This window comes from Bos taurus, chromosome 5 (assembly GCF_002263795.3).
Source record: "Bos taurus isolate L1 Dominette 01449 registration number 42190680 breed Hereford chromosome 5, ARS-UCD2.0, whole genome shotgun sequence".
Lineage (NCBI taxonomy): Eukaryota > Metazoa > Chordata > Mammalia > Artiodactyla > Bovidae > Bos > Bos taurus.
Window position 1 is genome coordinate 45,174,907 of NC_037332.1, and position 26,308 is coordinate 45,201,214.

Genomic DNA, 26,308 nt, shown 5'->3' on the forward strand with positions numbered 1-26,308 from the left:
GGAGCAACTAAGCCTACACGCCACAACTAGAGAGCCCACCTGCAGAAACTACTGAGCCCATGCACCACAACTAGAGTCCGCGTGCCCCAACAAAAGATCACACATGACACAATCAAGATCCCATGCGCCACAACTGAGACCTGATGCAGTCAAACAAGCAAGCAAACAAAAAACACCAAGGAAACTTTAAACAACATTACAAAATGAAAAACAGATGCAGTAAAAAACCTCTTGGCTCTTTAGTTCATGTTGACATATACTGAAGACCTACTCAGAACAGAGAATTGTGCTAAAACCTGAGAATTAAAAAAGAAAATCTAAGAAATAACACCTTCTATAGAGATTACTGTATTATAGCACTCAATATTCAACATGCATATATGAGTACCTTCTACATGTTAGGCTTTGTTCCAGGCAAACAGAATAAAGCAGTGAATAAAATACCCTGCCCCCAAAATTTACAGCTGGGGGGGTGGTGGTTTGAGACAAATAAAATCAATATAAAACATGGTAATTTGACAAGTACTATGGAGAAAAAACTATAGAACTAATTAAGGGAGATAGCAAGGAATGGAGAGATTATTTTAATCAGGGTGGTAATGAAGGACTTAAAGTCAAAGTACTATTTAGCTCAGTACTCAATCATTTCAACAAATTGATATAAAATCCTATTTTTCAACAAAAGACTATCAATCAGGCTTTGTTCTGCTCAGTATTTTTAAATCAACATCTTTGGTGGGGTGATGTTCAATTAATTTGTGGCTGAACTTAAATTTGGATTTGAGATAGTTATAGACATTTGTTTAGGATCCACAAGAGAGCTCAAGACTTCAATGTCCTTCCTTCCTTTGCTATTTGGGGTATAAATGGGATTTCTGGTGGCTCAGACGGTAAAGCATCTGTCTGCAATGCAGGAGACCCAGGTTCGATGCCTGGGTTGGGAAGGTCCCCTGGAGAAGGCAATGGCATCCCACTCCAGGACTCTTGCCTGGAAAATCCCATGGACGGCAGAGCCTGGTAGGCTACCGTCCCTGGGGTCGCAAAGAGTTGGACATGACTGAGCGACTTCACTGTCACTTTTCAAACACAGTTGGTCTTATGAGGTAGCATTATTCAATATGCACAAAATGCCCCTTGGTGATTTTCTTTGCTAACTCTATATAGGAGAATATTCATTGTTATCCTTCACTGTAGGAAAAAATAACACATGGACCAGGACAGAATGTTCCTGACTCACACATACTTGGGATGCAGTCCTTAGGAGGGTAACGTCAGAAACATCTGAAGTATTTTCACACCATCTCAGCCCATAGTGACTGCTCCTCTTTCTGACAGGCTGCATCAAATACTGTAGAACTTGATTATACACTCTCTTGTTTTGCTTTCTAAGAGGAAACAAAAGGTTGTAGAAAGCAATATTATCTTTTGATTTAAGAGGCGTGGCTCTATTTTAAAAGTTGTAGGCATGTAAACGCCTCCAGGAGCAAGGTGTTACTATTAGCGAATAGTGTGGATTATGGCCAAATAAAGTGAACACTTATACAGCTAAAGTCATTCCAAATCTAAAAACTGTGAATATTGTGAAAACCAACACACTTAAAATTATGGAGATCTGGACTCTGGGTCACCAGTATTTTTTTTTACTTCTGGACAAAATGAACTCTAAGGTCCCTTTCAATTCCAAAATGTATTGTTACATCAAGTTTTGAAGAATTATAAAGAGAAATAATTTTTTTTAAAGTATCCTACTGTTATACTCCTTCTTAATTAGTATAAAATGATATATCACTGTCCATTGAACAACATGGGTTTGAACCATGTGGGTCCACTTATTTAAGAAAATAAATCTGTATCACACAACTGGAGGTGGGCTGACTCCTTGGATGCTGAGGGCTGACTGTAAAGTTATACTTGAATTTTTGTCTGCCAAACCTTCACGCTATTCAAGGGCCAACTGTGAAATTCTGTTTTGGTAATAAAATTTAATGATAATGTAAATATTTTTTTCCTAACTACATAATGGAGGCTTAATATTATAGACATTTTAGAATTATCTTTCAAATACAATCCAGATAAAGCTAAATAAAAAGGCTCGAAACAATAAGGACAATCTTCCTGTTCATTTGCTGTCCTATCTATCAATACTACTGGGCACCAAGGCAAGATACATTTTCTTCTTCCTTCTGGCATGCTAGTCCAAAATGTTTTGTGAGGTCAATCAAGGGTTCTTTCAAACTAATTTAAGACTAGGGCCTAGGCATGAGGTTCTCCCTCAGGAAATATACTTCAACTATCAACCCAAATGAAGAGATTGGTTGTACAGGATTATACATATTGATTACAAGGATTAAGACTGGGAAGTAAAATATAAAAAGAAGCAAAAGGTCGTTGCAAGAGGAAAGTTTACATATAAAATATGCAAAAATGTGGAGTAGGGACCAAATGTCACCAGGGTGACCGATAAAACACTGAATAATGGATTTTAATTAAAGACTGCTTTACTTCTATTCCAGATAAAATACAATACACCATCAAACCAAAGGAACTTGGTAAACTTTGTTTATATTAATCCAGTAACAAAATTGTATCCATAAAGTTACCATGAAAATGCTTGAAATCAAGATTATCTTGAAAAGCAAACACATATTCTTTTTTTTTTTTTAAATGATGGACCTATGTTTTAATAAAACAATCCTATATTTTAAGAAGATGAAACCAAACAAATACTCAACTGACATTTTTAGCAACTTTCCTTAGTCAACTATGGCCAATTCAGTTATCAATAAGGAAGTCATTTAGCTAAGTTTGAGGACCAAAGTTAACTTCTCCTTATACCATAAAAGTAAAAACTATACTACCTTTGCAGTCCAGGGTTGTAAAACATGGATTCCAGAAATAAGAAGATCTAGAAAACTGGCTACTTATTCAATTTACCAGTGAGTTTTCACTGATTTCTAGGCTTGTGTTTTACCTATAAAACAGTGATTCCAATTTTCACAGAGTTAATGGGCAGGTTAAATAAGAACACATATTGTCTATAAAAGCCTTAAATGTTTAGTCATTACCGTATTTATTTTGGTGTTCCCTATTTGGTTCAGAAATGTTTGTCAAAAGAATGACTTAAAGACTAATAATTCATTTCAGCAAAGGAAAGAAATATTAAAAAATTTTTAAAGGCCACTAACAAGTTAACTCGGAGAAGGCAATGGCACCCCACTCCAGTACCCTTGCCTGGAAAATCCCATGGACGGAGGAGCCTGGTAGGCTGCAGTCCACTGGGTCTCGAAGAGTCGGACACGACTGAGCGACTTCACCTTCACTTTTCACTTTCATGTACTGGAGAAGGAAATAGTAACCCACTCCAGTGTTCTTGCCTGGAGAATCCCAGGGACGGGGGAGCCTGGTGGGCTGCCGCCTATGGGGTCGCACAGAGTTGGACACGACTGAAGTGACTTAGCAGCAGTAGCAACAAGTTAACTATTTTTAGATAAAATGCCATTTAAGTTCATTAGTTGTTGACAGATTATCATGAATTCCAATGGAAAATGAATTACACAAATCCTGACATTAAACACAAATTAAGGGTCTTCCCTGGTGGTCCAGTGGTTAACACTCTGCACTTCCACTGCAGGGGACACAGGCTCAATCCCTGGTTGGGGAACCAAGATCCTGCATGCCATGCAGGGCAGCCAAAAAAATACATACATACATACATGAGATGCTCTGGGCATATATCTCAAAAATTCAATTAAAAAAAATTAGTTTCTTATACTTGTCCGGTAGGAACTGTAACTTCAGTTGAAAACAAAATGCCCTACAGCAGGAACAGTACGAAAACCAACAACTTTTGGGTTCCAGAGACACTTGCCTGCTCTTAACTCTATAATCGGAGAAGGCAATGGCACCCCACTCCAGTGCTCTTGCCCGGAAAATCCCATGGAGGAGGAGCCTGGTAGGCTGCAGTCCATGGGGTCGCTAAGAGTTGGACACGACTGAGCAACTCTTACTTTCACTTTCACTTTTCACTTTCATGCATTGGAGAAGGAAATGGCAACCCACTCCAGTGGAGCCTGGTGGGCTGCCTTCTATGGGGTCGCACAGAGTCGGACACGACTGAAGTGACTTAGCAGCAGCAGCAACTCTATATAATCTTGTTCTTTAAATCAATCTCATTAATAAATGTAGAAAGTAGGTTATAAGAAAGTGAAAGAAAGAAGGTGAAGTTGCTCAGTTGTGTCCAATAGCTACAATCAAATTAAAATTCTCCCAAAATTGCTGTGTGACACAGGGAGCTCAACCAAATGTTCTGTGACAACCAAGAAGGGTGGTAGAGGATGGGACAGAAGTTCAAGAGGGAGGGGACATACATATACCTGTGGCTGATTCATGCTGATGTAAGGCAGAAACAAACACAACATTGTAAACCAATTATCCTCCAATTAAAAATAAATAAAAGTCTACTAAAACATTGGTAATTCAAGTTATTTTCCTATCCTCAAGTTGTTTAGCTACAACCCTCCCTTCATACCCCTACCCCACTCCCATTTGAAATTCTGTGATTTTAAACTATAAAGGGCTAAGTAAAAACACTTAACTACTGGTTCCTAAAGTCAAGTGACACTACCTCTCCCACTGAACACTTTCTGGAAGAGATATTTGATTTCTCCTTTCTGCCTCCTACTCCCAAAGTAGTATTTTAGTAGCTAAAGAGGATTACTGTGCCCTCTTCTCACTCTTAAATAAAATTAACTAATTCAAATGTTGAAAGAATCTGGACTAATCTTTTAGACACAATGTTAGAGTACAAAACTTCTGAGTAGATTAAAAAATTATCTTTTTGGAGGAAAAATTAAGATGTCCAACCACTAACTCATACCGTCTCTTAAAAATAAAACATCTGGAGCTTCTGGAACTGAAAGGTCCAGTGGTTAAGACTCTGCACCCCCAGTGCAGGGGCACGGTTCGATTCCTGGTAGGGGAACAAAGATCCTACATATCTCACAACACAGCCAAAAAACAAAACACCCTCCCAAACAAACAAAACCAAACAACTACTAACAGGGAACTGCAAAATAAACAGTAACTTAAAAACAAATACTACTGATATGAGAGGACAAATGGAAAATGTTTGCAATCTTACTAATTTTATACTCCACCAAGAAAAAGGCCTTTTTTGTAAACTAGATTTCTAAATCTACTCAAGCACAGAATTTGCAGACCATCAAACTGTTCATAGCATTTTCTCTAGCCTGACCGTATTTATAACACTTCACAAGAGGAAAAAAATTCTTCCTTTCACACTTTTCATGGATTAATATTGTCTGTAAATGAAGCTTATTTCAACATACACTATGATGTGCAATTTAAGCTGTTTCCAGTTTTATTACTGAACTTTTTACTGCATTTCCTTTCAGTTCAGTACCTGATGACATCTCTGAGAGAATATACTAACTAGAGTATAACTATTAGTAATCTGACAACTGCAGAAGAACCACATAAAGAAATCGTAATAGATTTCTTGTCAATACATGAGCAGGGCAGTTAAGTGAACCAAAAAAAAAAAAAATCACAAAAAAAGGAGACCCCAACAATGTTTCAAAAGCAGGCAAGAATAAATTAATGGGGGCTCAAGATCACCTTATTAGTTTCTATCAGCTGGATTTGTGTCCCCCCTGGCCCCCCAGGTCCTCGGACATGTCCTAAAAATTACCTGTCAGCTTTTTACCTCTTGTCAGATCTAGCTGTAAATTGTAAATTCTACAGGCATACATAATGACTCAAAGATTTGCTGTGCTTGCCGAACTGAATTTAGGTAACGCAGTGTGGACACTGGCTTTATTATTTGCTACATATCTTAGAATTCCATACATACACATAACTAAGAGGCCTTAGTTAACTATATTTTAAATTGGAAAAAAACCAAAGGTAAAATAGGAAAATATAACAACAGTTAAAGAGCACAGATTTTAGATCACCCAGGTTAGAATGCTGGTTCTAACACCTATTATTAGCTAAATGATCTTGGTCATGTAATTTAACCTCTCTGTGCCTCATTTCCTCATCTGAAAATGGGAAAAAATAGTACTTCTTTAAGCTAAAAAAAATTCAAACAAAGTAACTAATTCCACGCAAAATGCTTAACACAATGGTACTTAAATTTTTTTAACCTAGGCTGTCTACAGCGCTTAAAACCTGAAGCACCTGAAAGGCTTCAAAAGCACACTACAGTATACTAGGAAACCGTACACCCCAGGGAGTTGTCATTTGTCTCTCTTTTTCACCCCATTACCAAGTCTGATCCATTCTACCTTGATGTCTCTGAAATCAATTCCATTCTCTCCAGTCCATTACCTTATAAGGGCTCTCATTATTTCTCATGTGGAAAAAGTGGGATATAGGATGCAAATATGAAGGGAAAACATTAATTTATTACACACTTGAATGTTCATGACCAGATGAGAGATGTTAGCCTTAATTGCAAAGATAAAGAGGCAGGGCATTCCAGAAACTTGAGAAAAAACAAATATGACAGCTATATTTCAGTAGCTTTTTAAAATGTTTATAGCATTTGTACTGTGTTAGCTCACAATCAAGTAGAGTTTACAGAACAAAATACTACTACACAGAAGAGAACTGACTGCCTAGAAGGACATGCTTAGTCGTGTCCAACACTTTGTGACCCCATGGACTGCAGCCCATGAACCTCCTTGTCCAAGGAATTCTCCAAGCAATAATACTGGAGTGGGTAGCCATTCCCTTTTCCAGGGTATCTTCCAGTTCCAGGAACCAAACCCACATCTTCCACACTGCGAGAGACCACTTGCAATGCAGGAGACCTGAGTTCAATTCCTGGGCTAGGAAGATCCCCACTTCTTCCAATCCTTGGAAAAGCAGATGGCAACCCACTCCAGTCTTCTTGCCTGGGAAATCCCACAGTCAGGGAAGCCTGGAGGAATACAGTCCATAGGGTTATAAGAGTCGGTCACGACTTGAGAGACTAAACCACCACCAAGGATATGGCTAGGCAAGGTTTCCCTAAATGGATATTTAATCCAGACCACAGGCAGATTCACGGGGAGATGAGGGCATTCTGGGAAAAAAAGATTAGCATGAGAATTCATTACATCATGAGTACATGGGAAAGGGTGGCAGGTCAAAGAGGATGGGGACTCCTGACCTGTATTCTGTAAGAAACTGAGAAACAAAAAAGAGTTGCCAAGCTGGAAAATGAACATGTGTGTTTTAAAAGAAAACAGAAGAAGAGTATTAGTTTTCTGAACTCTAGGAAATAGTTTAGTGCAGGTAAAAGATCACGACTTAAGTCAGGACAGTGATAGAAGGAATAAAGAGAACGGATACTTGGGAAATGTCTAAGTCAGAATCAAGAGAACATGGGGACAGACTAGAATGGGTGAGGAAAGGAAAATGAGATGTAGCATGATCAAACAAATGGACATAGAGGAACTAAACAGCCTCTTGATGAAGGTGAAAGAGGAGAGTGAAAAAGCTGGCTTAGAACTCAACATTCAAAAAACAAGATCATGGCATCTGGTCCCATCACTTCATGACAAATAGATGGTGAAAAATGCAAACAGCGAGAGACTTTAGTTTCTTGGGCTCCAATGTCACAGCAGAGAGTGACTGCAGCCATGAAATTAAAAGATACTTGTTCCCTGGGAGGACAAACCTAGACAGCATACTAAAAAGCAGAGACATCACATTGCCAGCTAAGGTCCATACAGTTAAAGCTATGGTTTTTCCAGTAGTCATGTATGGATATGAGACTTGGACCATAAAGAAGGCTAAGTGCTGAAGAATTGATGCTTTCAAACTGTGATGCTGGAGAAGACTCTTGAGAGTCCCTTAAAGGAGATCAAACTAGTCAATCCTAAAGGAAATCAACCCTGAATATTCACTGGAAGGACTGATGCTGAAGCTCTAATAATTTGGCCATCTGATGCAAAGAACTAACTCATTGGAAAAGACCCTGATGCTGGGAAAGACTAGGGCAGGAGGAGAAGGGGGCAACAGAATGAGATGGTTGGAAGGCATCACTGACTCAAAGGACATGAGTTTGCAAGACAGGGAAGGACTCTGTCAAACAGTAAAGGACAGGGAAGCCTGGTGTGCTGCAATCCATGGGGTCACAAAGAGTCGGATGCGACTTAACAACAACAAATCTCAATTTTAAGGTTTTATCATTTTAGTTGTCAACCTTTATCAAATGAACTCTGATGGAGTCTTTTGCCTGTTTATGAGAAAAAGAAATAGGAACAGAAAAAAATGCTGTATAAAACCAAAAACCCTTCTAGTCTTAATGAGTTTCTCAGTATAAAACACTCAAGTGACTAGCTTGTACTGTACAACCAACCATAACATATAAAAATTATTTGCCTACACTGTGTCTTTCGACTTTGTCTTTTTCCTCTTTATCTTTTTACATGGGAGAGTAAGCACCTTACATCCTATTTCTGATTTCTCTAGGAACAGATACAACTGCTATGGTGACACTATTGCCAGTGTTTGTTCCGTATTTTTTAAAAGAAAGTCTAGCCTAAAAATAAAATGTATCTATTAAAAATCAATAAAAACTACTATAAGCAAAAAAGGGCAGATTTCTTTCTCATGTGAAAAGGATATAGCTCTTCTCAACTTTAATGTAAATGTTCCTGTTTTCTTGTCTTCTCACGTTTTTTCAACATCCAGATCCCTCTTTACATTTCTACACAAGACTTAATGTTGGATACACTAGCTTTAAGGGAACAAGTAATTTTTCTACAACAATGTGGTCCAGGATATAAGCCTCAAGTCTCACAAGGTAGCAAAAAGAACCATAAAAAGCTAAAATACCAAATGGAATCTATTCACATTCTTAAAACAAGAAAAATAACAAAAGAATAACAACCAAAAAAACTATCCCCAAAGAGCCTATTTTAGCCCTCAAATTAAGGACACTATTTAGTGCATGTCCCAGAATAGTTTCTGTCCCACAATGGCTTAACTGCTGACAAAATTTCTAAGGATTTTTAGTAGCCACTTTAAGTTATACACCTGCTAGTAAAGATATTCTCAGCCAAACTCTGATTTACATAACATGAACAGACACAAAAGCTAATTCCTGCACAGGAATGACTATGCACACATTACCCTAGATGTTTCTTTACAAACACAGTCTCTGTTAATCCATGGTCCAAGCTTAAATCACTTGAAGAGGTAAATTTCAAGCTGCCTTGGATTTTGCTGTATCTTATAAAAAAGTACATTTAAATAAAGCATTAATCATGTGACAGATGTTAAAAAATTTAGCACTACGTTCTGATAAAGGTACCACTACGTTCTGATAAAGGAATACACATATTCCAAATAGATAATTAGTCAAATGCATTTTTATTTGAACATTAAAGAATGTCTGTCCAAAATAAGTAATATTCAGAAACTTAATAAAAGCCCAAGTGTCCCAACACTCCTCTCCTCTGAAGCCAATCACCTAGTTACCAGGCATTTATTAAACTGTCCTAACAGTTATAGGGCTTTCGAGGAGGCTTAGTGGTAAACAACCTGCCTGACAATGCAGGAGACACAGGTTGGATCCCTGGGTCAGGAAGGCCCCCTGGAGAAAGAAACAGCAACTCACTCTAGTCTCCTTGTCTGGGAAATCCCATGGAAGGAGACTGGCAGGCTACAGTCCATGGGGTTGCAAAGAGTTGGACACAACTTAGCGACTGAATAACAACAAACAGTTATAAGCAAAAAAGACAGCTACGTCATAAAGTGGACGTAGGGTGACCAACAGTCGTGGTTTTAGCATTCCAAGTCTTGTGTCCCAGGAACTTCCCAGTCCAAGCAAAACAAGGTAGCGGGTCACCTTTGGTGGAACACATACTGATAGGAATTTTCTTCATCTCATGTTTCATAGTTTTAAACATGTGAAACTGTGAAAGCTTAGAAAAAATCTTGCAAACGTACTACAAAGCTTATCTTTTTTCACTATCATTTTTTTCTCTGAAACAAAACATGGAAATTAAAAAGCAAACTGTGCATAGCAGCACTTGTATGAGCCAAGTTTGAGTGTTTATGGTACCAAACAGTATTTGTACAGCCTTTACAATTTACAATGTATTTTGACATGACTTTTCTCATTTGGATAAAAATCCAAGGAATTTGTCATGAAGGAACAGTGTCCCTTGCTTAAGCAGGAAATCACAGTTTTCATCGAATTAGTATCTGAATATGTATTCAGTGCAAATGATCACGAGGGTTACAAAGATGAACAAAACATACTTGTTCTCAAGAAGCTGACAATTTTTTAAGAAAGATGAGACAAAAATCATGCAAACTGTGAGAAACACAACAATACTATGGAAATTGAGGAAAAGGTCAGGAACAGATTTATGAAGAAGATAGCAAATGACTAAAAGTTTTGGCGTTAAGGAAAACATACCAGAGAAAAGTGAAAGCAAAGGCACAGACGGCAGCAAAATGTAGGAATATGACTAGACTACAAGAGAAAGCACGGTCTGAGTGGACCTCAAGGTAAAAAAGAACAAGACGGTAAAAATAGCGAGAGAGTCTACAGTTAAGATAAAATGAAGATCTCTGAGTTCTGGTCAAGAGATCTGACTCATTTTGTAACCAACCACAGTGGATATTTTGAAGAAAACTATACCAATATGGAGAAAATTAAAGGCACTTCCCCTTTTTAACTGAAGGATAGTTGCTTTACGCTTTACAGTACGGTGTTGATGTCTGCCATACCTCAATGTGATTCAGCCGTGTGTGTGCGCCCAGTCACTTCAGTCGTGTCCAACTCCTTGCGGCCCCATGGACCGTAGCCCGCCAGGCTCCTCTGTCCCTGGGATTCTCCATGCAAGAATACTGGAGTGGGTTGCCATGCCCTCCTCCAGGGGATCATCCCAACCCAGCAATCGAACCCAGGTCTCCTGCATCTTCTGCATTGCAGGCAGTTTCTTTAGCACTAAGCCACCAGGGAAGTCCCATACATACATCCCCTCCCTCTTGAAGCTCCCTCTCACCTCCCACCCCATCCCAGCCCTCTGTTGCCACAAAGCCCTGGTTTGAGTTCTCTGAGTCACCCATCTGGTTTACATGCAGTGTTGTGTATGTCTCCATGCTGCTCTCTCCATGCGCTCCGCCCTCTCCTCCCGCCCCCAAGGTCCGGGAGTCTGTTCTCTATGTCTGTGTCTAGACTGCTGCCCTGCAAATTGGCTCATCAGTATCGTTTTTCTAGATTCCATATATATATATGCGTTGTTAATACATGAGGTACTTTTTAAATGAATAAAAGGAATTCTAACAGAAACCAGGATAATACATATAGAAAAGTTCAGCATTTTATTAAATATGATTAATATATGACCTACTTTTAAAATGCATGAATTGATTTGTAAGATAAAATCTATTAACAAATATGATGAAAATCAAAATGAAGAGGTTAGAAGCAATATGCTGCATAGAGGAAAGAAACTGCAGGAGACTAACAGAAGACAGTTGAAACAACTGGTCATTTCAGTTTTATCCCACAACACCGTATGAATATGAAGCAGCTATTACATTCAGACAGAGCAGATACTAGACCCAGGCATCCTAGGTGCCCCCCCACTCCTTTTTATAACAAGATGCTAACTTTCACACCTCGCCATCTGGTATCTAAAGCATCCTGAGATTACTGTTAGTAACACTACCACAGAACACCGCACTTAGGGTACTTGCCTAAGATCTCATCTGTACTGACAAATGAGGCAAATATATGGGGCAGGCCATATTTTTTGGACTTTCCTGAAGCTCAAACAGTCAAGAATCTGCCTGCAATGCAGGAGACCTGGGTTCAATCCCTGGGTCAGGAAGATTCCTCTGGAGAAGGGAATGGCAATCCACTCCAGTATTCTTGCTTAGAGAATTCCATAGACAGAGAAGCCTGGAGGGCTACAGTTCATGGGGTCGCAAACAGTCGGATATGACTGAGAGACTAACACTTATTTCTTACATTTTTCCTCAAGCTGCTTTGAGTATACCTAAAGCATTAAAGGGCTTCCCTGGTGGCTCAGATGGTAAAGAATCTGCCTGCAATGCAAGAGACCTGGGTTTGATCCCTGGGTTGGGAAGCTCTGCTGAAGGAGGGCATGGCCACCCACTCCAATATTCTTGCCTGGAGAATCCCCATGAACAGAGCAGCCTGGTGAGCTACAAGCTGCGGGGTCAATAAGAGTTGGATATGACTGAGTGACTAAGCACATAGAAAGCATTAAAAAAATAATCAGTTAAGGCTTAAATACCTCATGGCCAGAGATCTACATATAATGTTAATTGCCGTATAACCAACACTTAACACAGTGTCTGGAATACAAAGGCAATTATTTGTTGAATGAATCAAAACCAGTTTCCAGCCCTAGAGCACAGGTTGGCTAACTCCAGCCCACAGGCCAAATTTTACCATGTCTGTCTTAGGTAAATAATGTTTTGTTGGAACACAGCCATGCAATTGCGTACTGTCTACAGTTACTCATACTAAAACAGCAGAGTTGAGTGGTTGTGACTATATGGTCCACAAAGCCCAATTAACTGGCCCTTTACAGAAAGTTTGCTGATACTGTCCTGGAAGAGCTAAGGATAGATCTTGTCTATTAATTCACTGGTGGCTGACTGTCTCACAAACAACAATTTTGGTTCTGGCATGGTTGATGTTGCTCTATTTCACAACATTCAAGAGGCACCTTATTCACTTGGTCCACAGATTCGATTGTTTATTTGTGAGGATGAAAAAAGTATTATTAGGAGAACTTAAGGTAAGACTCCAACATATCCCAAAACTCCATCATGTTTCACAGATAAAACAGGAAAGGGTGTCTTGGTTAAAGTATATTCTTTACATGTGAAGCTAAATTTGATTTATTAAATCTTCTCACTTTGATTATGGAAGTAGTTAATATAATAAACAGCCTAACATTAAAAGTATTCATGCCACTAGGACTCTGCAAAGTTTTCTTTCAGATTATTTTAAAAAGTTCTTTGTTTCTTGGGCCTATGTCAAGTACTTGTGCCCCAGCTACCAAGGGAGTCTGCAAAAGCTAGTACTTGGCATTTTCAGATTATCCACCAAGACTCATTTAGGTCTGCGTGTTTTCAGACACTGAGTCTCTCTAAAGATAAATGTGAACACCCACATCTGTCTGTTCATATACGACACTTATAGTCAGATATTATGTTTCTGTTAGATGCAGCCTGGCCGGGGTATTAGCCATACCCTGGCAGGCTAGGAAGTAAAGAGCCATGCATTCGATATTTAAGTGGCAAGGCACCGATGGGAATGGTTGGACGGGATGTCTCAAGGTCAGATCAAATTTATATCTTAAAGCCCCCAAAGTCTAGGAGAATTAAGTGATATTAGACCAGTGGTTATCAGTAACATCTCTCAATATCATAGGAATTAGACAGGTGTGTTTTTAAAGTACTGATAAAACCTCCTTTCCTCAAGATCCTAAGACCTATATCCCTTTTTTTTGCTTCCAATTAAGTGTTCCCAATTTAGTACAGAAAGGTCTTTGTGTTCCCGAGGCCTCCAGAATATTTTAAACAATCCTTAGTCATTCAAATAATCCATTCTTAACAGCTTAGCTTCCACACATCACACAAAAGAAGAGATACCACCACTCCAAAGGGATGACTATTTGGGGGAGTAAGAAGGTTAACCAGATATTTTACTATGTTCCTAGTGAAGCCACATTTCTCCAAGCCTCCTGAATTTGTGAGTCCAGAATTTAACACTTATACCAAAGGTGCTCAATACTGTTTGCTGAACAGGTTGCAGAATGAAATGATTATATCAATTACAAAGATATCCTTATTAGTTAGGAAAAGTACTTGTTTTCATGCATCTCAAGAAATCAGAAGTGAAGCTCTTTACTACCAGCAGATAGATTAGAATTCAAGTTAAGGGTAAGGATTCCCGAACAAATCACATTCATTTCTATGAGTGGAAAAATGTCACAAACATTTAACAGATATTCAGATTTTATAATACACTACCCTCCACAAGGATGGGGGAACACTTTTTAAACAGAACTTTACAGTCTGTTTCAATATAAGGCTGAATTCAGAAATAAACCGAATTAGTCTTCTACGAGAAAAGGAACAAATGACTACACAAATTTTTATTTCATTTTAGTGTTCCCTTCCTGAGATTTTAATGACAAAGCTTAATATGACTGTCCCCAAATGCATTTGAAACCATAATAAGAATGCCATAATTTTAGACTGTGGGTTTATATAATTTGCATTATATTCTAAGTGAAATTTCAAGACCAGGGCACTCCTAATGGAAAATTTCCTAATAAATGTGCCACAAGTTTAGAAGAGAAAAATTAACCAACTAACAAAAGATAGTTGAAACACAAGTACTTAACATAGTTTTCTCTAATAATGTTATTACCTTAATCTAAGCAACAGTTTATGTTATTTAATGCCCACACTGGTTTATGTAGCTAGCTGTCTAATTTAATGGTTCTTCCTGTTACACTCTAGCCTCCTCAGTTTATTTACAGATGCACTTAGTACCCAGTAAAATAAAGACCACTTAGAAAAATAAAAGGCATACCACACTTTGGAAGCCATAAACAATGCTTACATTTGGCTTTGTCATACATTATTCCACTTATGAGTATAATTATTAGGTCAATAAGCACTTTTTAAAATAAAGTAGCTTTGAAACATGCCTGCCTTGGCAATTATGGATACAAGTCAATATCTAAAAATAGCACACACGTTTGCATTCTTGGACATTAACATACACCAAATGAATGGATAAAGGCAATGAGGACTGAAGTTACAGGTAATTAGGCTGCTAGAATGAGGTGAGCATATGTGGAAAACACAAAAAGTGGGCAGGTACTTATGATCAATCCTGAGTTTCAAAGTAGGATCTTCAGATTTTTAAAATTCTTTCCTTGTCAATACCAAGTAATTCCACCAAGGATGTTACAATAGAGATTATGTTAGTCCTCCCATATGCCTATTCTAATTTTCTCTTGTGCTCTCAGCTCACAATTAAATGTATTATATAATTCTTAGAAGCCTATCAATTGGGAGACAAACTGCAGGGTATAAGACTTTCAAAATCAAAGACGAAACCTTAGCTAAAATATGAGCTCTCGAGCATTAAAAAAAAAAAAAAAAAAAACCTACTCCTTTCCAGGCACTAATATACACTCATGAATCTCTACTACTTTCAAACATTTAACTGGACTCGAATTAGGTGGTTCTCCTATACCTTTAAAGACTCAACACCCTCAGCAGTGCCTTCCACCCTAAGTCTGTGTCAAAATGAACTCCTTGGCAGAGACTGTTTCTATACTAACTGCTTCAAAGTAACATTTTCAGACCCTGATGTCCTCACCAAAGACACAAAGTAATAAAGAAGAAAGTCTTTCCAACTATTTAAGACCCATTTCTCAGAAAATCTGAAATCAGAAAATCTCTGAAACCTGAAGTTTAATTTAGTGGCAAAACCTGACCTAATATAACATTTTTATACAGCCAGATTTCACCTAAGCACTGATGTGAAGCTATTTACAGTTTTTGTTTATCCCATTTACTGTAATTATTCATGCTTCACTTTAGAAATATTAAGTGCTTGATTACTCTTACTAAAATTCAAAACAAATCTTTCCCCAAAGTTCTGAATTCCTAATTACCTGGCACCAAGGGTTATAGGTAAAGTATTATGGACCTATAATCCATTTCATAAACATCTACTACAGCAAAATACTCTTGAACAACTTTTCACCTTTCTAATTTCTGTGCTGTCTACCTGGGGTTCACTGTTAGTCTAAAACTTACCCCTTCAATATCATGTACACTCTCACCTCATTTTCAAGGTCATCTTGGACTACTAAAGTCTAAGAGTTTTCACTTCTTTCTTTGATTCTATAAGCACTCATCTATATCACTCATTTGGGTACTATTTGGAACTTCCATTTACATTTTGTGATTATTAAATTTTCATGTCTTTGCTAAGAATCTTTTGTGCATAATAACGCAATTTAATCATAACATACAGTAACTGAGATCAACTAGCTCTCAATTACAGCAGTCAGATGAATGAGTCCTCAAGAGACAGATGCCCTAAATAATGAGGGATTATAGCTGGAAATAAATGTAACACTTAAAAAAAATTCAGTGTAAGAAATAGCCTATGATGGGAATTGATAACGACAAGCCATTGAACACTGTATTCTCTCAACTAAAATTATACAATTTGTCAGACTAGCCATCATCAAAAATCTACAAACAATAAATGTTGGAGAGGGTGTGGAGAAAAGGGAACCCTACTGCACAGTTAGTGGAAATGTAAATTGATACAGCCACTATGGAGAACAATATGGAGATTCCTTAAAAAACTAGGAATAAAATTACCAAATGACCCAACAACCCCATATACTGGGCATATACCCTAAGAAAACCATAACTGAAAAAGACACATGTACCCCAATGTTCACTGCAGCACTATTTATAATAGCTAGGATATGGAAGCAACCTAGATGTCCACTGACAGATGAACGGATAAAGAAGTTGTGGTACATATACACAATGGAATATTACTCAGACGTAAAAGGGAATGCATTTGAGTCAGCTCTGGTGAGGTGAATGAACCTAGAGCCTGTTATACAGAGTGAAGGCAGTCAGAAAGAGAAAAACTAATGCCGTATATGAACGCATAGATACAGAATCTAGAAATGTGGTACTGATGAACCTATTTGCAGGGCAGGAATAGAGACACAGACAGAAAACAGACTTTGTACACAGCAGGGGAAGGAGGGGGGACAAACAGAGTAAAAACAGCAAAGTACTCTCACCTCATACACATAGTGATCAAACTTTTACTCTAAAACCATAATTTCTAACTGATAGATAATATTGATTTATCCTCTACAGAGGACCCGCTGGTGGACAAGATATATCAGTCACTAAAGCACCATAGTGCTTTTCATAGTGGAGTTTACCACTTTTGCTCAATAGCAGCCCTGCTCCCTAGAAAAAGAACTTCTTAATCACCATTCTCTTTCTTTTTGTTCTACTTCCTGCCCTTTCACCTCTTCCTTGCCTATTATTACCATCATTACTACTACTACTACTACTACTACTACTAAGTCGCTTCAGTCGTGTCCGACTCTGTGCAACCCCATGGACTGCAGCCTACCAGGCTCCTCCATCCATGGGATTTTCCAGGCAAGAGTACTGGAGTGGGGTGCCATTGCCTTCTCCCATTACCATCATTACTTTCATGTAAACAATAGCAAAGTGTTATAAATGCTCTTCTGTATTTAAAAGCTTGCAAATCTAATCTTTTCTTTGTTGTTGGTGGTGGTGGTGGTTTAGTCGCCAAGTCGTCTCCGACTCTTGCGATCCCATGGACTGTAGCCTGTCAGGCTCCTCTGTCCATGGGATTCTCCAGGCAAGAATACTGGAGTGGGTTGCCATTTCCTTCTCCAGGGAATCTTCCCGACCCAGGAATCTTCCCGACCCAGGAATTGAACCCAGGTCTCCGCATTGCAGGCAGATGATTTACCAACTGAGCTATGAGAGAAGCCCTTTCTTTATTGAAGGATGACCAAATACGAGACAGAGCTCTCAAAAAAAAAAAAAAAGCTTAAGTATAAAAAATCCTAAAATAGAGGGAATTTCAAATATTTTTTTAGCTAGCAAATAAAACTATATAAGCAATAGCAAGTGGCAACTTTGTGACTAGTTTGCATGTCCAGGACATAAAATATGATCACAGTATGTTCTCTAATTCAGAACAGCCAGAATGGCTGACCAGTTAATTATTTAATATAGGGAGCACTAAAGCTTCCTATTAAACTCCCCTACCTTACTGCAGGATTAGCTCATGGAAGCAGGAATTCTAAATACTTAATCCCTGAAACTATCCTGAAGTTATTACCTTTTCACACTTTTCTAAACCACGTCGTATCCTCTCTCTGATACAAACCCTGTTCTTTCAAGTAGTGATGTTCAGACTCAATACTCTGTTTCCTCACAGAACGTACCCATTATTTCCAGGGAAATAACTGGCACTAAATTTCCAAGAAACTAGGTACACTACAGACTATAATTTATGTATCTTACTTCTTTCATAATCTGAAATCACTTGAACTGCATGCAGGTTAGCTTAAAAATCCTTTAAAATTTGGAATAACCCTAAGACACGACTTTTATAAAAATGGTTGTTTAATGAGGTTTGTTATTAAACAAACATAAAAAAGGAACAACTTTCTTCTAGAAGGTAAAAAAATAATTTGTTTTGGAGAACTATCATGTCAAATTCTCAGGTCAAGGAGGCATTATTAACCTCGAAAGGGGAAAAAATCCATAGCTTCACTGTATGAAAGCTACTGTGCTCTGCTCAGTTGCTCAGTCATGTCCGACTCTTTCTGACTCCATGGACTGTAGCCCACCAGTCTCCTCTGTTCTGGGGATTCTCCAGGCAAGAATACTGGAGTGGGTGGCCATACCTCCTTCAGGGGATCATTCCAACCCAGGGGTCAAACCCAGGTCTCCCACATTGATTATTTATTTATTTATTGTCTGAATTACCAGATGAAAGCTACTACATATCCTAAAATTGTGAAAGACAACTATTAAAAATATATTCAAGGTTATGTGAAAACCTGAATACAGCATATGCAACCTATCTATGGTTAAATCATCAGATGTACAAAACAAGTATTAAAACCAGAAAGTGGCTTAAAAAATTACATAATCTATTACTGTGATCAAAAATTGAATGGGAGGAATTCCCTGTTGGTCCAGTAGTTAGGACTCGGTGCTTTCACTGCCAGGAAACCTGGCAGTTCAGTGCCTGGCCAGGGAACTAAAACTCTGCAAGCAGTGAGATGTGGCCCACCCCCACCCCCCAAATGTTGAATAGACTGTTCAACAGGAAAAAACAAACGAACAAAAAAACTGCCAAGAAACTAAACTTGCCTCACAGTGTTCATCTATGGTTCCTATTCTTCTCTTCCCCCGCAACAAAAATTTGTTCAATATATTGTAAAGCACAGAAAAATGAGTAATATACACAAAAAAGTAATAACGAGATGAACAGATGGGAATATCTTAACAGCCTTTCAAATAAATGTTGATATTCTCTTTTGATGCTATACCAACCTCTATTAGCTGCAATATACTGGAATGTATCAATAAATCAATAAACCTTATCAAGAAACCTTGTGTTCTCTATTACATTACGACTCAGTGGTCTAGCTAGAACTTTGGAAGGATTTCTTATCCCCACATGATTTTCATGCACTGGTGACCTGGAAAATACTTGCTTATAGAATCATGTTGATCTTCAAATACTGACATATTTTATTACATAGTATTTTAAAAACCATGTTCATTAACATCACCAATATCATCAGAAAACTTTTTTAAGATATTAAGAAGCTGTGAGGAGCACAGTTGCTTACTAACACAAATTTTACAAAATTCTAAGTTTCACTTGAAAATTAGAACTTTAACCACTGCTCATAAATACTGTCAATCTTTTCCTTTTAAAGCAACAGGTTCACTTTAGGGAATATGTAATACCCAAGTCTGAAACACTTCTTCAGTCTGTCAAGCATTCTTTTAAGTAAAAACAGAGTTCATTAAAAAAGTGGCTGATTCAGCTTGCAAGTCAAATAATCACACAAATGCTTTCCGTAGAGACAACCATTATACTTAAGTAAGGAGCGAAAAAAAAAAAGAAAAATATTTTAAGCATACTTTCTATTTAGTTATAGTATACTAAAATAATGTGTATAAAGTTGACGTTTGATTTTTTTTTTAAACTTCTTCATCAAGTGTGTTTAGGTTTTCTTTTTTAAAGTGTGGGTATATGGCAATGAAGAATACAGACAATGACTGCTAATACGGTGTGGTACTCTGACCTGATTTAAGATGTCAAGCTTTATTGACTTTTGCTTTTGTGCTCTGGTACAGCTATCAATACAGTGAAAACGCAAAGGACATCTCAGTATTACTGTAAAAAGTTTTCTACTTGTAGATTCCCTGCAAATGTCGAGGCAATCCTCAGGATTCCTTCAACCATTCTTTGAAAACCACTGAGCTAGACAATTTATTTGTTCACAATCACAATTTTCTTCCTTAGTTCTCATTCACATCTTAGTAGGAATCTTAAAAATTAAGTAACTTAATCAACTTTACTTGGCACCAGCAATGCTAAAGGTGAAGAGAAGTTTTATCATAAAGAACAAAAAATACTACCCGTTAGTATATTTTATAAACATTTATGAATAATACTGCACTGAATCCTCAACATCTCTAAGTAGTATATGCCATCTTTCCCACCAAGGAAGCAAAGAGGTTAGGAAAACTTCAGAAAAGAAGTACAAATTTTGCCTTAAAATTCACTGCACTGGTAAAAATTACAAGTGATACTAATTTTCTTCATTATACTTATCTGTATTCAAAGCACTTTTGTGTAATATCTCAAGTTCAACAATTTCAAGAGCAGCACAATAATAAATGCACGTTTATATACCTTACTACCATCCTTTGTTATTATCTGTACAGTACAGAATTCAAGATTCCTGAGGGATTCCTCAGTTTTGCTATAGATACTGAAGAGCTTAACTACAAATCTTAGAAGCAGCAGACCTAACTATGCTAGCATAATGTAGTCTCACTACAACCTTAAAACCCAAGGTGAAAGCTGGATGCAATATGCACACCACTTTGACACCAACATACTATTAATTAAACAAAAAGAGCTTTTATTTATAGTCCTTATTCCCAGTATCTAAGAACTTTTAGAAACTCCATTTTTTTTTTAGAACACAGTGACTTGAAAAATATATTCTAATAAGGAAAAATTATAGAAAACACAGATAATTAGAATTTTGAGTAACATTTTCCATTTCCTCTTTAGAAGCTTTTGCCAAAAACTGCTATTACATGGACAAAACAGATTTTCTTTCATCTTTGTTTCTTTCCCAGAAGGCAAAGAGGAAAGCAACAGGTAGAAGTGATCCACCAATAGAGCAATTAGTCCACTGTATACTTTCAAAATAAAGTTACTTAGCAAAATGCTAAGTTTTAAATACAGGAGAGAAAACTATTTTATTAAAAGTACAGATTTACTGAAATAAATACTCAAAGCAACTACTGAAAAACTCAAGAAGCAGCTCTATCATGTAGTAAAAGTGATGATTTCAAGAAATCAGTAGTGATCAAAATTATGTGTAACTGCTTTAAATGGATGCTCTCTTCCTTTAATATCTTTAAGTCTACCTGTACAAGTTAAAACCTCTCACCATCCACCACTGGACAAGACCACCTAGTGCACGCTCAACTACAAAATTACAAAATAGTAAAAGCACAAATGTTAAGCATTAGGAACCAGTCCAATATAAAATTCAAAATCAGAACACTAGATAATTATTCTGTAAGTTTTTAATAGACTAAGATTCTTAATTTAAATGTGAACACATTTCTAGTACTTGAGCACCTCATATACAATTTTAGACTTAGTAATATCCCAGAATATTGTTCTACATAGTAAATTCCAGATGGAAATTCTTCAGTTCATGTGGCAAATATACATCCTTTTTCTTTTTTTGGCCTCAGGGTATCTTGTGGGATCTTAGTTTCCTGACCAGGGATTGAACCCAGGCCCTGTGCAGTTGAAGTGTGGAGTTCTAAGCGCTGGACCACCAGGGAATTCCCCCAGTATTTTTTCTTTTGATAAGTAATTTAAATATTATTTAAAACCCTGGTACATTTCCTCAAATTGTCATTTCTTTCTTTTATAAGTTTTAAGGCTGGCTCCTTTAAAAAAGTTTGAATATCTTGATCCATTATTGACACAATGAAAAATTTTTTAAGACATTACTGAAATAATAATCAGTTGCTATGTAGCCTTTATTTGACTAATATCAGTAATAAACACACTAGTATTAGGAAGTATGGAGAACTGACATTTCTTTTTGTTAGTGATGTACTTTAAAAAGTGATTTTAATTTTTTTAAGGCAGCAAAAAGTTCCTGGTAACTTTTCTTCTATAAAACATAAAATATAAGATTAAAAGGATTGGTCTTAGAATCCAGTGACCAAATAGGTTCAAACAAACTACGAGATTAAACAGCAAGCCAGTCTTTACTGCAAATAGATAAATTCATTCTATTCCTTGTACCTACTGCTTCCATTGTATTCATAAAATTTCCAAACGACTAATAAATGACTTAAAAGTCTTTTCATGACTTTTAAGTTCTCAAAAGGTAATAATTAGTACCTTTTAGTACTACTGCAAAATATTTTAAGAACACTGAAAAACATTAGCTTCTCAGCACAAGGGCAAGTCATTTGCAGATGTCTAATACTACAATGAATCATTACATCAGCCAAAATATGTTTCTTAACTTTTTCTAAAAGAAATCCAATTTGAAAAGGGTAAATTAAGAGTCTTCAAAAATGATAGGAGAAGAAAAAAAAATCAAGGCATAAATTTAGTTACAACCTTATATGGTCTTACAAAGTTTATAACCAATCTTTATCAAGATTTTCTATAGACTGAACATGTGACATCATTGCCATAATAGAAGACAGCTTTTGACTATTCAGTTCATAAATACTAAACTACTCCCCGTGTCAGTCAAATCTAAACACTACAGATCAATAACCACTCCCTCTTTACCAATACATAACCCCAAAACATGAAGGAACTGGCAACCCACTCCAGTGTTCTTGCCTGGAGAATCCCAGGGACGGGGGAGCCTGGTCTATGGGGTTGCACAGAGTCGGACAGGACTGAATCGACTTAGCAGCAGCAGCAGCAACCCAAAAACACATTAAGTCTTTGGGAAAATGATACATGCATACCAATAAGATCCTGATATTCAATAATAAAACTGTCTACTTACACTTTTGGAAGAAAAATAAATGACACCTTTGAAAAATTAACCAAATTCTATTTGTATGAGATCCATTCCCTATTTAATTTCACTGCCTTAATAAACACTGATCAAATACCTACAACAAAAGTCAAAGAAAACTGAACATGGATAATTTCTCATCCAAAGCTTAGACTTTATATTTAAAACAACATGTATAATTAGTTGCTATGTTATCAATCTCCCCAGCAGCCTTCTACCAATATTGAATTATATCAGAGGACACACTTGCTAACACCCTCCTTACATGGTGGCTCCTTACCATGGGGACTCTTTCACTTTATACAGCTAAGAGGAAATACTGAAACGCCACAGTACAAGATTGCTTTGAGGATAAAAATCAATCTGTAAAGTTAAAATGGCTCCAAAGCCAATGTGGAAAAGTTTCTTTTTGAAGGAATACAAAGATCTCTTCAAATATCATCTCTTTTAAATATTCATTAGTTAATACCAAATATAAATGCTAAACACTGCATGCACAGGCAAGGTTCTAGGAACGAAGATACAGTAGAGAATAAAATGGATCAAGTTCCTACCCTCATGGTACTTACATTTAACAAACCAGTATTGTCTCTATGTTAAGATACTATGCCTGTGTTTCAGGGCATACAAACAATACATGGAGTTTATAATTTAGTGGGATAACAAAAAACAGGTAAAATAACAGACTGCAGGAAGCGATACTTGTCATAGAAGAGACGATTTTCATAGGGTGGGGGAGGGTGGGTGTTAGGGGGCAGAAGGAACAACAGTGTCATGAACCCATACCACATTTTAAAATTAACTCAGTTTATTATTGGGTTCTTCAGTTGTATTCCCATACCTGGCACATTAAAACCAAACTGGATACAGGTGTTTCAAAGATTTACTTTCTGGCTTCTTCAGATAAGGGAGTCTCACAATTTATTATGAATGACAAAAAGAAAATGCAAGTGAAACCACCTTCACAATAATGCAGACACCAAAAGTATGGATGGGCTCAAATAAGACTATCATTCACGGCTCTGTATCCTTAAAGTTATTTAATCATTCTGAATATCAACTTCCTCTCTTAAAACCTGGTAATGAAACTACCCAAAGGGTTCTTCTACACTGACTAAGGTACTTATATTTTTGGAGTATGATGGGACGTCTATCCTCTACAAAATGTAATAATTCACCATAAAAACTTCGTATTTTTTCCTCCAGCTTCCCTACTATGGATAGACTGCTGCTGCTGCTAAGTCGCTTCAGTCATGTCGGACTCTATGCGACCCCATAGACGGCAGCCCACCAGGCTCCGCCGTCCCTGGGATTCTCCAGGCAAGAACATTGGAGGGGGTTGCCATTTACTGTCCTTCAAGTCAGCAGGACCACTGACTAGTTATCTTATCTTTTCTAGGCCTCAGTTTCCTCCACCGTAAATTCAGAGGGTGGGAGTGGATGATCTAAATAGCCCTTTCCGGCCCTTAAAAAGTCCCATGACTACATTATGACTCAAATACTATTCAAGGTTCAGCTTTCACGAGTGATACCAGCTTTAAATGAACGTCTCCCCTTTTCATGTTATCTCTTGCTAAAATTTTGTTGAGCAAGTCCAAACAGCATTCTAATTACAAAATAAGAGGATAAAAAAATGAATTTTCGAGTTGAAACCTTTAAGTTTTATAAGAAATATAAATTATATTTTAGATGTTTATATAGTAGATGCTATGCTACTAGCAAAACAAAAACCCAATCAGCTTGAATTTTAAAATATTAAAATCACAATTTTCATTCAGTGTCAACTTTCTACCCCGTTAAAACGTGATTTCCCATTACCGTAACACACAACTGCTCATCTTCACTCCGAACAAGAGCTGCAGGGCAAAAATGTTCTAAACTAGTAAGAGGGAGCAAGCAAATCGTCAGCTTAAACTCAGCAAGGACAGTCTTTTCTCCAAAAGCTATAGGTGTTTTCAGAAGAAAAACTAGGATGGCTAGATTCAATGGGGGTAGTTTTAAATAATATTCATGGTGCTGACAGTCAGTGTTAGGACATCTCGGATTTCGGACCGAGATGTCCGAAAAAGAGAAGAGCACAAACTTCCTGGATTTTCTTTCCCTCTCTAAGAGAAAGAGATTTCCTCTTGCTGACGATGGGAAAGGCCCCTTTAACAGTTTTTCTCTTCGCGGTGGCTGCTGCCAGATTAGGTGGGGCTCCCTCCACTGCCTTCCTCCTGCCACTTCCCGCAACAAATGGAGCAAACCAGCCCGGTTTCAGGCAAACTTTTCCCCTGTCAGGCTCGAGCCCGCAAGGCGCCGGGGAGTGGTTTCCCCCGAAAGCTCTCCGCCCCTGCTCGGGACTAGGGGAAGCTGAGTCTCCGCAAAAGACAACTTTCTGGTTTCCGTTCTAACTTCCACTCACACCCGGGAAGGAACCGAGGCGGCCGGCAAGAGGGCTCCGGGGCGGGGAGATGAGTCTTCCGGCGAGGGACGGCGGGCAGCTGAGAGGCAGCGGCGGCCGCGGCCAGAAAAGAGCAGGCGGGTGGGGGGGTCCTCGGGCTCTCACTTCCTCCGCCATATTTCAGACATTTGACCCCTTCCGCAAAGCGCGCTGTTCCCCCGCGGCGGCGGCTCGTCCCCGCTGGCCTGGGAGGCAGCGCGCTCGCCGCACCGGCGCCGAGCTCCAGCACCACCTGCCGCGCTGCGAGGCAGCCGTCGCCGCCGCCGCCCTGGCCCCCTGACCGTCGCGCGCGCCCCGCCCGGCCCGCGCCGCACCCCATCAGCTCCCCTCAGCAGGCGCCCGGCCCCCGCCCCGCGCGGCCGCCGCAGCCGCTCCCTCAGTGGCCACGCACGCACTCTGCGAACCTCTCGCGCTGTCACCGGGTGCCCGCAGCCAGCGTCGCCTCACGCTCCCTCCGAGTCGCTGCTCCCGGCGCCACGGCGGTCCTGCCGCTACCCCTGCTGCTGCCGCCGCCGCCGCCGCTCCGGCTGGTTTACACGCCTGACTCTGGGCGAGGTTTGGCGGTGTCGCCTTGACGTCAGGCGTTCAGCCTCGCTCTCGCTTCCGTCCGCGGGCGGGGCGCGCGGGTGCGCGGCCCGGGAAGGGGCGGCACCGAAGGGCGGGGCGAGAGAGTCGAGGGGCGGGGCCACTTGTGCCGATGCCGGGCCTCTTTCGCAGCGTTTCCTCCGCGGTGTTTCTCTTCCTCCTCCACCTAGCCCCTTCGGTCTCGCCTTGACTTCTGAGACCTTAGTGGGTTTACACTGGTGCCGAGAGCTTAGAAACCGTCCGAAACTCAAAAGATGCCTTTAGTGCAAACTGTAGTTTAATCAACGACGCCACCAAACAGTTGGTGCTCGCGTATTCCTTTGTGTTGGGG

The 26,308-nt window shown here is 38.7% G+C and overlaps 1 protein-coding gene across 5 annotated transcripts in view; it reads right to left on the reverse strand.

Annotated features, from left to right (window-relative positions):
* Positions 1–25,965, reverse strand: part of RAP1B (RAP1B, member of RAS oncogene family) — a 43,967-nt gene extending 18,002 nt beyond the window's left edge. The window contains exons 1-2 of one of the 5 annotated variants that reach the window (XM_059886136.1): positions 25,797–25,951; positions 1,244–1,385 (exon numbers count right to left, since the gene is read on the reverse strand). The gene's annotated coding sequence lies outside the window, so the exon portion shown is untranslated. 5 annotated transcript variants of the gene reach the window in all.
* Positions 25,966–26,308: the final 343 nt, after the last annotated feature.